This window comes from Ailuropoda melanoleuca, chromosome 14, assembly GCF_002007445.2.
Source record: "Ailuropoda melanoleuca isolate Jingjing chromosome 14, ASM200744v2, whole genome shotgun sequence".
Lineage (NCBI taxonomy): Eukaryota > Metazoa > Chordata > Mammalia > Carnivora > Ursidae > Ailuropoda > Ailuropoda melanoleuca.
In genome coordinates this window covers 24,873,514-24,886,785 of record NC_048231.1, presented here as the reverse complement: position 1 = coordinate 24,886,785, position 13,272 = coordinate 24,873,514, and the positions used below count along the sequence as shown (strand labels likewise).

The window sequence follows — 13,272 nt, the reverse complement described above, 5'->3', positions numbered from 1 at the left end:
CCATCTCCCCACTCCAGCAAAAATCCCCCTATCTGTTTAAAAATAATTTATAATACAACTGGGATAGTATAGGAAAAATGAGTTTAATGTCATCAGCCTGATGTCATCCTTAGCTCAGATTTAAAATTTTTAAAGCATCTCAGTGTTCCCTAAGAGCTTGCTACTCAAGGGTCATCCTGGTCCAGGAGAGTGAGCTTGAGCTGAGAAGTTGTGGGAAAGGTGGAATTTGCATGTTAGCAAGAAGCTAGGGTGTGCGTGTGAAAATTTGAGAGGCATTGCCCTAAACACAGTAACATTTTATTGAATCATTCAAACGTTTTCCTTTATTAAATATAAAACAAATGCAAGAGCATGTCAGATGTCTCCTTAGGAAGAGTAAAAGCATAAGGCATACTGATCACTTTAGTCCCCGGGAGATAGTCTCAAATTACATCTTAGACATAAATGACATCTTGTAGGCGGAGTAGTGCAATGACTATACCATCCACTTGGCCTCAACAGATCCTTGAAAATGTATGCCTGAGTGACAAGCACTAATGCCCAGTAGGAGCTTAGAAAGTTATTTGTAATCAGGGGAGCCCACTTGATAAAGCAGGATTTATTTAAGAACAAACATTTGTTTGGTGCTATCCGCATTTACTCTCCACAGGAGGTAGGAAAGTGAGACCGAAAGAATAGAACCTAACACAGTTTGGAGTATTTCACAGGAATCTCCAACATGTGATACCAGCACACAATAAATAGAATTTCTGAAGAGAGAAAAACAGCTGCTCCAGGGTTCTAAGTTCCTAAATAAAAAGAATAGATGCTTCTTAACTGCGCTTTACAGGCCAAGTTTTAAGGCCCTGGAAACAATGAGCTAATACCTGAGGATGACAGAATTTACTTAGAAAGTTCATCAACTAACAACCTCAAAGCAATAACCACTGGGAGCTAACAGAGCAGTCAGGTTTTGGACCTGGAGACTGATATGCTTCCAGGATATACATTTTCCTTTGCCTGCCCTGTCCTCTGTAAGGAGGAGAAAAGCCGCATCAGCCCATCCTTTGCCCCAGGCCTTGCTCTCTTGCTGATGTACCCTCCTTAGGAGTGCTGTCTGTAATTATCTAAGAAGAGGATGTGGTCCTGAAGAAATCCTCTAATAGGATTATATGGGACAAACTGTCACTGTTTATCCACCTTAACAGAAGAAAAGTCCCATCGAGATCACAATGTGTTGATCAGCTATGACAATGTCAATTCCGAATGAAAACAAACTCTCAGGGTTTTCTTTGAACTTCTTGAGAATGCCACAAAATGACAGCAAATAGCAGATTCATTGTAATCCTTGGATCAACGACAGCCCATATATGTCAGCCAATATACTGCGTCTTTATTCAAATTAGTGTGAGTGTAAAATCACAAACATGTAGGCAATAGTGACTCTATTTTTTTCATTTAAGTAGGCTAAAATTTCCTCTATATTCCTACTGAATACTGAGAGCAGAAATGCTTTCAGACCTTAAGCTGGAGACTCTATTCAGAAAGAAAGCATTACAGTAGAATGGTCAAAGCATAGCCCCAGAGGTCTCCTCCCACCTCGGACACGGAGTAGCCACAGGATCTTGACCTTTCATACCTTCCTTCCCTCCCCTGAAAAATTAGGATAATAATAGTTCAACTCACGGTATTCATGAGAAAATTCAATAGGGTAGTATTTGTGGAAAGCTTGACACAGGCAAGAACATAATAAATATAAACTGTTATTCTCTCCCTAATTATTTTTATGTTATCCGAAGAGGTAAACTCCAACGTGTACTCAAAATAGCCTACCAAGTTCTATACCTTTCCATATACTCCAGAATTTCTCAACCTCATCACTATTGACATTTTGGGCTGGATAGTTCTGTGTGGGGCTGCCATAAGCATCCAAAAATGTTTCCAGACATTGTCATACATATATGTCTTCTGGGGTGACAAAATCACCCCATGAACCACTGACCCACACCATTTTATAAGTACCTTAGAAGATTAGCATTATTACTCTAATTTTTTAAAAAATTATTTATTTATTTATTTATTTGACAGAGAGAGAGAGGCAGCCAGTGAGAGAGGGAACACAAGCAGGGGGAGTGGGAGAGGAAAAAGCAGGCTCCCAGCAGAGCAGGGAGCCCAGTGTGGGGCTCGATCCCAGGACCCTGGGATCACACCCTGAGCCGAAGGCAGATGCCCAACGACTGAGCCACCCAGGCGACCCTATTATTCTAATTTTATAGAAGAAATTGAACATCGGTTTCTAATAAGCAGAACCTAAAAATGTTTCTTGCCACGGACACCAAAAAAGCATAAAAATGTAACATGTTTTTCATTCATTTATTCAACCAATATTTGTTGGGCACTAGAATGAGGATACAGTCTAAGGTGGAACGGATGTGGGTTTTGGCTTCATGAGCTTGACGAAAGTCAGTGAGGGGAGAGAAATGAATAAGCAGAGAATTATGGTACTATGTAAAGTGTTCTGATCTTAGGGTATCAGAGAATTACGTTACTGAGTGAGGAGCTCTAACCTAGTCCCTGGCGTATCAGGAAAAACACTGCAGGGTAAAGATTGTCTATGTGATGATCTGAAGGGTAAAAAGGTGCAAGCAAGGGAAGAAATTCCAGAAGTGTTGCACATGGACCCAAGCTGGTTGTGATATGGATCAAGAGGTGAAACCCAGCCCTGCTGAGAGAAGAAATAAAACTTTGACAGCAAAGCACATTCTCCCAACTCTGCCTGCTTCTCACTCAGGGAGTCCGGTTTCCAGAAGATAATAAACAAACCCGTGTTTCAAGGTCACTAGCCATTTCCATTCGTAAGTCTCTAAATATTGCGAATAAAACATTTTGCTTTGCAAGATGAGTTTCAAATATTGAGAGCAAAAGGTTTTCGCCCCCCCCCTTTCCTATTTGTTTGAGTACAGCACTGAATATGCTTCCTTTCCAGGAAACTAGAGATTGTGAAGAATGGTGTAATGGAAGGTGCTACAGAAAAACAGGAATTTTCACTGAAAGTAGAAAACACAGTTTCCAGAGGCTGAGTATAAATCAACAAGGAACAAATGGTCTTTGGAGACACCAAGAACCTGGCCCTGCCAGTCTGTTCAAGCGACTGGAAGGGCAGCAGCTATTCCGGGCTACTTTACTCTAATTTAACTCTTTTCATAGGAATGGAGACTCAGAGCATATAAATCATGTAAAAGCTTTCAGCAAAGTGTTTCTCTCCCAGTGCTGTCTAAGAAGATTTTTTAAAAAATTAATTCCAGGAGCTTATATTTCAGGAGCGCTTAATAAACACAGACTATAAAAATCATAGTACAGAAAATAAGAATTGTCAATAAGCACCACCGATTGCATAATATAATGACACCAGGACAAACCCAATAAAATCTTAGTGGTCTCAGCATTGGCTGGATCGTCACAAGACAGCGCAGGGCATGAAATGCTATGAATGAGAAAGCTAACGCGAAGAGGGATTCTCCACAAAAGTTTCCCTGGGTACCTGGGACTTAGCACTTCTGGAGTTAGACAATTTGTGCTTGAAATCAGACACATGGGTGCAGGATCCATAGGCCTAACTACACTACAAATGTCTCTGTTACAATCTGGAAACACTAAAAACAATTTATAGATTGTGTGCACATTTCCACATTCCTGAAGATAGGTTATAAATACTGTTCTTACAACAGTCAGGAGAGTTCTATAGTTAGAGGGCCAAGATGGGGGGATTAGCAGAGGAATTTGGGGAAAAATAAAACAATAGCCACCCCTAACTCGAAGCCATTTTTCCATCTCATTCACTGACCCTCAACCAAGCCCCTTGAAGTTTCTCATTAGACAAATATTTTTCTTTGCTAAAACAAAGAGAAAGAAAGAAGGGAAGAGGGAGAGAAGGAGGAAAAGAGGGAAGGAAGGAAAGGAAACACTTTATATAAACAGTTGACAATTCCCCGGCTCCAGTCAGTCTAGAATTGGAAACATTAAAATTGGACCAAAAAAAAAAAAAAAAGAGTTATTCTCCTGGCAAGCATAAAATTCTCCAACACATTTGAAGAGTTGTTCCCACATGGTTTCCAATGCAGTTGGTTCAAATAATAATTTTAGAACAAGCAACCAATGTTAAAAATGCAAGTGCATAAACTTTGAGGACACATTCATTACTGTCACTGGCTGCTCTTCACCCACTAGAGAGCTCCCACTGACCAAGGTCCCATTAAAAATCTGCATACCTGGATGCAAGACTGGGCCTTCATGGTGTTTAAACTCGGGAGTGAGCAGACACTAATAGAGAAGAATTTTACTGAGATAGCACCAACAGGATTAAAGAAAAGAAATAAGTACACGGTCCACAAAGGATGGAAAAGGTAGTTCACTCAATTCTACATCCATTCATTTGGTCAAACAAACATATATTGAGCACCTCTTGTTTCAGGCATAGAAAATAGCTGGTTTCTCAGGCTCTTATCTCTGAGAGGGACTTTTTCCCATGATCTGATTCAGAGATTCTTCAACTCCAAGGGTCATCAAAAACACTAGGGGAAGAGAATGAAAAAAGAGGGTTTCTAGGTAGCACCCCACAGATTTTTGGTTTGATAGGTCTTCGAAGGAGGCTGTGCACGTGCATTCTGTCAACATTCCCCAGGTGGATCTGATGATCAACCACTTCAGGGTTCAACTGCATTGGCACCCACTATAAGGGCACAGAGGCAACTGTTTTTTTTTTTCATTTTTTTTGGATCAAATTGACTTGTGAGAGGTGGAGCAATAGATGTGGCAAGAGCAAAGGGTTTGGAGTAAGAGTTTGGTTTTGACCTCAGCTCAGCCACTCTTCAAAAGCATGACAACAAGCATTTGACTTAACCTCCCTCAGTCTCTTGGTTCATCTCAAGAGGGGATAATAAGCCATGCTCACAAAATTGTGGGGAAGACTAGAGGTAATGCATGCGAAGTAACTAAGAATACCAAGTAGGCACTCAATAAACTGGACTCTGGCGACAGGTGACCTGGATAGTTTTCTGACTTGCCAGTGGTGTTAACTTGGGCATATCACTTCCCCTCCCTTGGCCCCAGTTAACTGATTTGTCCAATGGAGAAAATGGTAGCATTAATCTCTCACAGTTGTACGGCTGTAAATCATTTCAAGTGTTATCGAACATGTGGAAAACATCGACTCATTATGTGTTGGCCATTCCCATTTTTAGCTTTAAAAACCAGCAACAATAACAAAGAGCCTCAGGGAACACAGGGAGCTTTTGTCCTGAATTTAGTAGAGAGTTGGTTCTTTTGAATGCATCAAATTTTACTCTCCTCTTCTGTTCATTGGTCACAGTTCTTTCGTTTGGAGATAGACACATACCTCTTCCTATCCATCAACAGTGCGAATATGTGGAGACATTCACTGGGTCTCTCAGATCTTCTCCTTTCCTATGTAAATGTCCCATTTCTTTCATTTGCTTCAGAATCATAGTGATGCTGATGCCTCCATTTCTTGATATGTTCTGCCCAGAGTGGAAAACAAGACTCACGTGGGGTGACCGGCACCATGTACAGCCTAGCAAACACATGGGGAGTGCCCAGTCCCTGCCAGGTACAGACCTGGTTACTAGAAAGATATCTATGGCACAAGCCCCTTATTTGGGTATCAGTTCACGTCAGATCAAATAACTCTTTGCATAAAGCTCTTTACAACTCTAAAAGCATTTTAATACTTTTCATTTCATGTAATCCCACAACAACCCCTAGGAGATATGTATATCAACCTCAGACGGAGTCTACAGAGATGAAGTAATTTGCCTGAAGCCATACTGATGGTATGAACAGAGGATGGCATCAATTTTCCATAAGAAAATACTAGCTACTGGTATGATTTTATGAATGGTGTTAGTTATGATGGCATTAAAACCAACATGCATTTCCCTGCAAAAATGAAATCCTCTCCCTACTGATTAAATATACAAAACTATCAGTAGCCTGGCATCTGAAGTGAGTAAAACTTCCAAGGTGGACTGGTGCATAAATAAAGGGTAATTATGCCAGAGAACCCATTGTCTGTTCTTTCCTGTGACTCCAGGGCTCAGCAGGAGTGGGAAACCAAGCTGCAGTTCAGCTCAGGGGCAGCGTCAAGGTGCCAAGGATTGGAGGAGTCTGAAGGACTTGAGGCTACTGATAGGCTGCAAGCAAAACAGACAGCAGAGCTTCCTTGCCTACTTCATCTCAAAGAACCCGAAATTGGCCGTCTCCAAATTCTACAGCTTGGAGAGGTCTTCATGTGGGGCCACTGCAGCAAAAGCTGTTGAAGTAAAGCCAGTCACCAATTGCCCAACACATGGCCACCTTCTGTATATTAATAGCTTGGGATGAGATGTTGTAGGTATCAAGAATTTCTTGAATTCCAAGGGCAAAAAAACTATAGAAAGTGAGATCAGTAATCTAACAAAGAGTAATTTTAAGAAAGATCTTGCTAGATCTTTTTTTTTTCTTTTTCCTTCTGCAAGGGATCCTTTCTAAATAATCCCATAAGAACACTTATCACCAGAAAGTCTGAAAGATTTCTTCTTCTTTCTTCTTCCCTACGAACCCAACATGCAGTGCTCACTCAATACTTGTGTCCCTCTCCATGCTGTCTGCCATGCCCCCAAGCATTCACCTAGAGTGGGGGGTGGGAGGGGAATGAAAAGTCATCTTCTTTTCTTCCCTTCTTCCCTCTCTCTCTCTCTTTTTTTTTTTTTTTAGAGGCAAGCTATGTTGGGACAGGACAAGAGATTTGAGCTTGCTGCTTACACTGCCCTTAAAAACTCAACAAAAGAGGGACACCTGGGTGGCTGAGTCTTTAAGCGTCTGCCTTCGGCTCAGAGTGTGATCCCAGGGTCCTGGGATCAAGCCCCACATCGGGCTCCCTGCTCCACTGGAGCTTGCTTCTTCCTCTCCCACCCACCCTGCTGTGTTCCCTCTCTTGCTGGCTGTCTCTCTCTGTCAAATAAATAAATAAAATCTTTAAAAAAATAAAAAGAAAAAAACGAAAAAAAAGGAAAACTCAACAGAAGAAATAAGTAAATTACTATAATCACTTTACGCACCCCTAGGCTCTGGTGCATTTCCAAATTGAGTTCAAATTCAGCTAAATATTCAAATACCTATTAAATGCTAACCACTGCTAATATGGTACAATATGCACAGAGCCATGAGAAATAAGTCATTATTCTACTAAATTCGCAAATGAGGAGACAAGCTTGGAGAAATCTGTGAACTTATTCAAGTTCAACTAGTAGCAAAGCTTAGCCATAGAATCCCAGCTCAATTTTTCTGATAAAAAAGAAAAGAAAAAGTAAAAAACAATTTGGTGCTCTTCCCGCCACATTCCCCCCCCATCTTATTACTTTAGGGTGTACAATCTATTATTTCAAAAATTATTCTGCCCTCTGTTCTTTCATTGCACCTTGAATCAGGCAAACAAACCCACCCAGTCACAACCCCGATCTCCTCTGCGAGTTTCAGATTCTCACCAGAGAAAGTCACGTAATAGCACAGATGAGGTCTACCTTAAATAAGAAATCACCAACCTACAGGGAGACCGCACCCCACCTAGCAACCCTGTCCTACTTCTCTGGAAAACTCCTCCCTCACTGTCCTCAAAGACGCAGTCAGTCTTCACTCTCCTTAGACTCCCTAACTTTTCCTCTCACTTTCAGTAGACAACCTGACTTTAATCTGAAGATCAGCGGAAGACATCAGACAGGATCTCCCATGTCTTTCTGTTGCCGAACATCTGAGTCCATCTGCATCTGCACCCACTTTCTTTTCCTTAAAGGCTGACCACTTCATCCCTCCTGTGGAACCCGTGCCCTACAGGTCTCTCTAGAATATACCTCTCTATGTTTTCCTTCCCTGTGTATGCAACCTCTCTGTCTCAGACTGGATCTATTTTAAAAATTCTCTTGGGGTGCCTGGGTGGTTCTGTCAGTTGGGTGTCTGACTCTTTTTTTTTTTTTTTTTTAAAGATTTTTTTTTTTATTTATTGGACAGAGAGACAGCCAGCGAGAGAGGGAACACAAGCAGGGGTAGTGGGAGAGGAAGAAGCAGGCTCATAGCAGAGGAGCCTGATGTGGGGCTCGATCCCGGAACGCCAGGATCACGCCCTGAGCTGAAGGCAGACGCTTAACCGCTGTGCCACCCAGGCGCCCCGGGTGTCTGACTCTTGATTTCAGCGCAGGTCATGATCTCAGGGTCAGGGATCCAGTCCCGCGTGCAACTCTGTGCTCAGCGCAGAGTCGGCTTGTCCCTCTCTCTCTGCGCGTCCCCTGCTCACACTCTTTCTTGAAAATAAACACACAAACAAATAACTAAATAAATATCTTTTTAAAAAAATTAACATTCTCTGGTATTTTCCACTTACAAAATAATCCTCCCCTCCAGCTGTTGCCCCATTTCTCTCCTGACATTTAGCCAAACTTCTAGAAAGAATGGTTCATAATCTGTTCAAAATCTGTTTTCTCACCTCCCACCCATCTCCCACCATCACTCTCCACACTGGTTCCTGTCCTTACTTTCACACCAGCATGTCTCACTGACGTCAACAACCAGCCCTGGGTTGGTAAATCCAAAGGGCTCTTGCCGCTCTTCTTTTTTCTTTATCTGGCAGCATCATTTTGACCTGCTGTGCATGCCCTTCCTGAAACATTCTCATTCTCTGGTCGCTATGACATCATAGTCTGCTGGTTTTCCTCCTGTTTCTCCTGTTTCCTACCTTGCAGGCTTCCCCTCCTCGGGCTAGGCATTCAGTGTGAGTCCAGTCAGCTTGAATCCAGGTGCTCTTCTTCTCTTTCTGTAGGACATGGCATCCAAGCCCTAAGTTGAAATTGTCTCCTGTATATGCAAATAAATCACACACACTAGTCTCCATCCTAGCCTCTCCTCTTAGCTCCTTACCTGCACAGCCCAACACACACCTGACTTATCCATTTCAGTGTTTTAAGGGCATTTCTAACTTAGCATTTGCAGTTTCACATACTTTTTAAGAAACTTCCATGTACTGACTCATAATAAACCAATACATATGATCCTGTTATTACTCCCACAGAGAGAATGGAGCCCCGAGGTATGTAGCTTCTCCCAAGCCGATTATCAGAGAAGCGCCAGGGAGGAACAGAATTTGAACTCAGGCATAAGCTGCAGAGCCTTGCTCCTAACCCCTTTCTTGCTTCCCTGTAAGCTCCACAGGGACAGAGGTTGGACTGTTTTTGCTCAGTATTGTTTCCCCAGAGCCTACCACGGCCGATGGCGGACATTCAAGAAGCATTTGTAGAGTAAATAGATGCATCCAAAAACCACCTTCGGATGATTACTTTGCTCGAAGAGGCAGTCTGCAAAAAGTTTTCAACATCTTCAGTCTGAGGGCCCATAAGGAACCACCAAACTAATATTTCAGAAAAGGCTTCAAAGGTCTGGAGAGACTGAGGGATAGATAGGGAGACGGATGAAGAATCTTCAGATAACAAAGAAACTAGGTGACCTTAGGAAACAGCATAAAACACGCAACTAGAAAAAAATTGTAATTGCCACAGCTCTATACTTGTTTTGCAAAATAACATCAAATTCTGTGCTCTTATCAATTGAAATGGGGTCAGTCTGACCGATTATTACACACTTGGTTTTATGAAAGGCATGTCGGATCACCCTAGATACCCAACCTTCAGTTCTATGATGATTCTAACCCGAATTCAGAAAAGTCCTTATGGTCTGCTACAGAAACTGTGTTTCTTTAAAAAAGAAGGAGGAGAAGGAGAAGGAGAAGGAGAAGAAAAAGAAAAACAAAAAAACCCCAAACAACAACAGTAAAAAACCCAAGTGCTTCTTCTCATATAATGCCAATAGCTTATAAATATTTACACAAATTTCAGTGTGACAGTTCAACTGTGCTTTAATTGCACACCCCTTTACCATTCTGCATAGTTAGAATCCATACAAAATAGGCCAGGAACTTAGAGAGCTATAAAAAAGCTCATGAAAAAAATAAACTGAATCCAAAAATATAAACATGACCCATTTTCCCACCAAAATATTGCACCACATATGTAATATGCATAATGAAACAGAAAATCTTGTTGTCTCCTTCACAAGGAGAATACAGATTGCAGTCAGTGCTATTGATCAGGCACACGAAATGAAATTACATAGTGTGTATTTGCAGGTGAGTTATCTGGTTTTGAGTTTAAAAAATGAAAAATTCATTGCATAAGCCTATTTTGGTATCATAAGGATGGCTCTGAATGTAGACGGTACAAAATTTCCTCACTGAATAAACAGGTTTTACAGAGTGCCTCCTCGTCCTCGGAACACCTGTCACGCTGAAGTGTCAGGCTATGTTCAGGGTACTATTTCTGGATTTGAGACATGAGAGGGAAAAAGAAACAAAAGAAAAATGATGATTTCCTATCCTTGACCTTCTCCTTTTCTCAAGGGCATCTCCCCTAGCACGATCAGATATGGGGTAAGATAAAATCAAGTGATTTCCCAGACTGAAAATTAAACCCCAGATGAGAGCCATTAGTATCGTGTCCAGTGTAAGCTTCACACTGCACAAAAGGAATCATTCAAAGCAAAATATTAAACATACACAGCAGATTTTAAAAGCTATCTTTGAAAAATCTACACTAGCAGCTTTTCTCATTTGAACGAAATGTTAAGATATGTTTCCCAAACAAAGGAGAATTTAAACGTAGGAGAGCAGATCGTTTTACAGGTTTATACACAGTCAAAGCACTCCTTCCATTTAGGAACACTGCGGGCTTCAAACTTTATCCCCAATGCAGAAAGTTTGTATTTCCTTAATTATATGCTGTCCATCAATTTCAACCACTTAATTCTTTGTTTAAAAAAAAGAGCTTCTCCCCCATTCCCGACGAACACACGCACACACACGCACACACACACACACACACACACCAGAACGTGATGACTTTTTCTTTCTTTCTTTTTATTAAGGAAAGCAAACAACAGTCTGACTCCGTGCCACCCAGTTCCATGTACATAAAGCCACCACCAGAGGGAGGCAACACAGCTACAAGGTGGTCCCAGTAACACACACACACACACACACACACACACACACACACCACGCATAAAGACAGTTTAGACTGGTTTTTCCTCTTTGTCTCAGCTACTGGATAGTTGTACAGAAAAGCGTTCCAATCTTCACTTCTAAATAAAATTAAGAACTCAGGTATTAGGGAGTAACATGATGCTTGAGATGATAAAGCAGTTTAAAATACTGAGATCGATGAGGGAGGCATCATATATATGAAATGAGATCAGATCACTCATTGTTTCCTTAGCTACACTCTCATGCTTGACTAAAATTCGGGCTCCCCAGACCCTTGGGAGTATCATGATTGGTCTGACAAGGTTTATCTTCTAAAGGATTACATCTAGATGGCAGGTCTGCTCTCTGAGACAAAACATTCAAGAAACAGGTCAAGGAAAAACACACTTTGAGTGGGCAGCCACTTAACATGATGTGGTTTCCTCAAAACCTTTCCTCACCAGGTTCCTGATGATGCTTAAAATTTTATAATTATATACCAATTCCTTTGGATTAGAATGCTACTCTCTCTAGAAATCCAAACATTCTTGGCAGACATTTTGAATCAAGTAAAGTATATCTGACCTTTTCCCTAGAGGTAATATTTCTCACTCATTCATTCATCAAACAATTTTTGAGTGGCTACTTACTATGTGCCTGGCACAGGGTGGGGTCTTTGTGATGTAAAGGTGAGGAAGATAGATAAAGTCCTTACAGTCAGGAAAGTAACATGTTTAGAAAGCAAGACAGAAAAGAAAATACAAAAAACAAAAAAACTACACACAGGAGACAAGAATGATAAAGTTGTGTGCAACACCATGAAGGAAATAAGGATGGGCGGCAGAGATTATCACTGTGAGTGATAGGTGTGGTTTTAGATATGGCGGTCATGGGTGATATCTTGGAGAATGGGATTCCCAAAGAATGAGGAGTTGTAATGAATGGGGGATCTAGGACAAGGGAAAGCAGTGCATGGGAAGAGAGAGGCCAACACATCTGGGCATAGTAAGAGCAGGTGTAAAGGTCCAAGGGAGGAAGAGCCTAACCTCTTCCTAGAACAAAAAGACCAATGTGGCTGACATTTATTTAGTGAGGAGTGGAGTGAACAGAGGGCCACTGATGGGCCTGGTCACACAAAGTCTCGTGGCTTTAGCAAGCCATTTGGATTTTATTCTAAGGGCCATGGGAAGCCCAAGATTAAATGAACTAGAAGAGGGAGGGTATGGTGAGAGAAAGTAAGGATCGAAAGAGACAACCTGAATCTGTGCAGCAAAGAGCTGAAAGAAGCTTTGGGGGAAGGGGTAAATTAGAACAGAAAATGTTATAGAGAAGAGGAGCTTGGGGAGGAAAAGTCAGCTCCATACTTCTGTCAGAATTTTCTCTTTCAATATCCTGTTTCTGGATAAATAACCCCCACATTTTTCAGCTGTCTCAAATTCTCTTTGGAAAAAGATTAAGTATAAATAATACATAAATAAAAGAAACACGGCTTTGACTAAACAAGAACTTTAAAGACAAAGTGAGGTACCCATGCTGGGTAAAGACAGCCACATAATTAATTAGAAGGGTCTCTCCCCTTCTATCCTGAGCACTGAAGCCAACCACCCTGTTTAGCAAAATGTCCCTTTCACTGGGAAAGGCACAGACCACCTGCTGTTCCCTAGCAAGTAAATTGGTCCCTACTATAAATTATTCTGTGTGGTCAGGACAAGCACTGACTTCTTAATTTTTTTTAATTTTTTTTTTTCCTGAAGCTATGAGCACAGCCTGGCAAGCAACCCTAGATAATTTGAAAAACCAGCTGTTAGTGGTCCTACTGACAAAAAATTTGCCAGTGCCGTCCAGGGTTGGGCGGGGCTGCATCATTCCAGAGAGGTTGTTCCTTCTCACCTGAGGGCGGGTGGGCATGGCTGCCTGGCTCCCTGAGGTGAGGATGGACCCCACTCAAGGGGGGCAAGAAACTCGGTATTATTTGCTTCCACCTGAAAGCTCATGTGCTTCTAGATACAAGTTGTGGTGGTGGTGTTGGTGGTGGTTTTTTTATTTTTTACGAAGGATGTGTTGGTCTTTTGTGGGACTTATGGGGCCAGAAACTGGAGACTTAGGGTCAGAACTTAAGGGAGAGATTCTCAGGTGAAACAACCACCTCCATTAGCTTCCTTTGGATGTTGCTAAGC

General features: G+C 41.6%; 1 protein-coding gene across 4 annotated transcripts in view; it reads right to left on the bottom strand.

Annotated features, from left to right (window-relative positions):
• Nucleotides 1-13,272, bottom strand: part of FLRT2 (fibronectin leucine rich transmembrane protein 2) — a 97,420-nt gene that overhangs the window by 8,640 nt on the left and 75,508 nt on the right. Inside the window, exon 2 of one of the 4 annotated variants that reach the window (XM_034642277.1) lies at nt 8,762-8,880. The exons of the other annotated variants lie outside the window; for them this stretch is intronic. The gene's annotated coding sequence lies outside the window, so the exon portion shown is untranslated. The remainder of the gene's footprint in view (nt 1-8,761; nt 8,881-13,272) is intronic. 4 annotated transcript variants of the gene reach the window in all.